At 42.9% G+C, this 3,292-nt stretch overlaps 1 long non-coding RNA gene across 1 annotated transcript; it reads left to right on the plus strand.

Moving 5' to 3' along the window:
- Positions 1-1,315: 1,315 nt before the first annotated feature.
- Positions 1,316-3,083, plus strand: LOC104461445. Its single transcript, XR_727549.1, has 2 exons — positions 1,316-1,518; positions 2,222-3,083. It is a non-coding gene; the product is annotated as an uncharacterized LOC104461445 (long non-coding RNA).
- Positions 3,084-3,292: the final 209 nt, after the last annotated feature.

Raw genomic sequence — 3,292 nt, forward strand, 5'->3', positions numbered from 1 at the left:
GCTGCATGTGGATGGCAGTGGCTGCCATGATCATCGAGCATGGTACTGTGGTCATTATATATAAGGTCATTCTATACAGCGCATCTCCGCAGCGTCGGGGTGCCGTGGGGGAATAAATCCTGCCCTAGGCCGCTGGGGCAGACAGCCGACCCGGCTTCACGCTTCGGTTAGGCTTCTGGTGGCTTTGCTTCTCCATCAGTAGAGACGAAGCTGTATTTGAGAGGCATCGTACAATTTACCATCTGAGCAAAACAATCCACGTCCTCTCTGGAGTTCTGTGGTTCACTATTTCTGGGCACTGTAAGTGGCAACGGGAATGGAAAGCAGGGAGGCAGCTGAAGCTTAGCTGGATTGATGCTGAAAGACTCAAATGTCTGCCAGCTGTGGCTTTCTGTGGAGAATGCTGAGGATGGGGCTCGCTTTGTCTCACTCGGATGCCCACAGTGTTGGTGCTGCTGCCTGTGCAAGTCACACCGTGCCCCAGCGTAATCCGTAAGAAGGAGGAAATAGATGGGTAGCTTTCAATGAAAGGCGCTACTGAAACATAGGCACCTTCACGCCTTGGTTTGCAAGGCATCCTGCCATCTCGTACCATTGCTCTGACCTAACTCCATTTTTATGAGAGAAAGTGAAAAAACACATTGTAGGCACTTCTAAACGACCTCTGCAAACAAGTCTGCAGTCCAAAGACGTTAGCTGAATTGTAGCTGTGTGTTGAAACATGACTGGGGTTCATAGTTTCACACCCGTTTTGAAATGAGATAAGCAATGTGCACCTACATTTTTACAGCAGCAGAGTGAAAGGAAGTTGACTTGGAGAGATACAACTGTCAAAACCTGGCAGTATTTGCTCTTTCATCCTGCTACTGAGTGGCCTCTGAGAGGAGCTGGCTTTTGTGCAGGAGCAGAGCAGGTTTTTTTCTGTTTCGTAATTATTTGCAGCTTCATCATTAGTTCATTGGTTCACGCTATAAGCAAGACCATATCCTCCTGAGACAGATGTGGCAAGGCGCCTGTGTTACTGTCCCAACGGACGCTTGCCCCACACCCTCTCTGCGATCCCCTCCGCCGAGGAGGCTGGTTTCTCATGGCTCCAGTGATGCGCTGGAAGGACAGAAGGAAAGAGTACTTTAGCCAGGAAGTGGATGAGATGTGCATGGCGATATTTCTGCGAGTCAGTGAAAAATCTGCAGGAGAATGTCCCTGGAATAAAAGATCCGCTTGTAAGACTGCTTAGCGATGTGATTTCAGTAGCTCTGCTGTATTGCTTACTTTGCAGTAAAAACAAAAATCAAGAGTTTGTATTTACTGTTGTCATTAAACATTGCTTTTCTTTCAGGTATTAGCAATGCAGAAGCTCGTCAGCCAGGGAAAGCACCAAACTTCAGTGTGAACTGGACAGTAGGAGACACTGGTCTTGAAGTTATTAATGCTACAACCGGCAAAGATGAAATGGGTCGTGCATCTCGCCTTTGTAAGCATGCTTTTTACAGCCGCTGGATGCGTATTCATGCAAAGGTATATCTCCCAGAGTGCTAGATTTTTCCACTTCTTCTTAATTCTCAGTGAAATATCTGTGTCTTCTGCTTGCTTTATTCAGAAGCCACTTTCTGAGCCTTTTTTAAGCTGAGCCTGGTGTTAACTACTGCTCCATGTAGTCATGGAAAAGAACAATTTATTTAGCTTATTCTTTAATTTGATGATGAAAGGTCCAAAACACATGCAAGGATCTAATAATCCTTGGTTTATAGCTAAGTAAACCAAGGGTGCTATCTCCTTGGAGCTTGCCTTCTCGTTTTAATTTATTTGGAAGGATTAATCCCAGTTTCACTGCAGTCGAACCTACTGAGTTTTCATTCAGTCCTCTCTTTGAAAGAAAAAGCTACAAGAAAGTATCTGTCAGTGGCTTTTCAGTGTCTGGATTTCTTCCACCGAAGGAAGTTGCTAGTCCAGAGAAAGCAAAAGGCGGGCTAGCTGGGCTGAGATTAGTCCAAAGAGTGCCTCTGCCACGGCGTGGCATTGCAAGGGGCAAACGTTGCTGTTGGGTGCGGTGAAGCTGGCAGGAGCTGTGCTGCGTACCCATCTGCCTTTGCCTGAACATTTGCTTTCATGGTTAATTCCCTTATTTTAGTAATAGTTGTTTTAATAACTCAGTCACTCTCAAACTGTTTGGCTCAATAGTTTCTCGTCTCTCTTCTTTTCTTGTCTTTCATCCACACAGCTTTCCTCCAGCTTGCGCTCAAAGGTCCTCAAGCCTAACCTGTACCATGAAACCAAGCAAGGAGCCACCGAGTATCAAACTGCCAAAGAGTGTTTGTTTAAAGCATTCCTGAAGGCAGGACTTGGAGCCTGGGTGGAGAAGCCCATCGAACAGGATCAGTTTTCTCTCACGGCCTAACTCACAAACTGCACGTCACTTTGGAAAGGGGGTTGCTCTGGAAATTCCTGGTGTCCAGCATTGCTTTCTGGCATCTCCATGACTGTCAAAACATCTTTTTACTGTTTGGAGTTGGGTTTTTTCCTTTGTTGGGTTTGGTTTTCTTTTTTTTTGAAATTTCACAGTAACTGTTTCTGTTTTGCCTAAGTATTGAAACTCAGTGATGAGCTGACACATAATTGTATGTTTTGTTATGGAAAAGTCATTTCTGGTGTATTCCTAGAAATACTTTTACTGTAGAAAATTTGCAGTAAGGCTGTCCTTACAGCATACAATGACTCATTTTTTCTGGGTTAAAATAATTTTTTTTTAAATTCAGTGTCATCAAGTGCATGAAGAAATTAAAGGTTTTCTCTAGGTTTTACACCACACCTTTAAGAAGTAGCGTAATTTTTTTAAAAGAAAATAGGTGACAAGGCTGATTCTACTCCTCTGTTAACTTGTTTTTGAACTGCAGATATTTCTAGCATATAGACCACAGAGCCAGAATGGAGTCTGGACAGCTAGTTTTTCCCCACTTCCCTGCTCTTTAAAACCAGCTGCTGAAAATTTCATGTCTTTGATGTTTGTATTTATTAGTCTGTGACCCAGTTTTTAACATGCAGCTTTTTATTCTGTTTTTAAAAATACATTTATGTCCCATTTACACATATTGTGAAGTCTTCATTTTTTTTTTACCATTGTAAACTGGAAACAGCAAAATAATTATTTGTAAGTTAAGAAGTTTAGTCTATAACGTGCAGAAACCTGTTTAGAAGTAGGTGATTTGTATATCCCAGGAACTCATCAGAATACAATCGTAACTGTAACAGTCATATGGCAACTTAAAAAAAAAAATGCTCATTTTAAGGGCAC

The sequence above is a fragment of the Pterocles gutturalis genome, unplaced genomic scaffold (assembly GCF_000699245.1).
Source record: "Pterocles gutturalis isolate BGI_N339 unplaced genomic scaffold, ASM69924v1 Scaffold54037, whole genome shotgun sequence".
Taxonomy (NCBI): Eukaryota; Metazoa; Chordata; class Aves; order Pterocliformes; family Pteroclidae; genus Pterocles; species Pterocles gutturalis.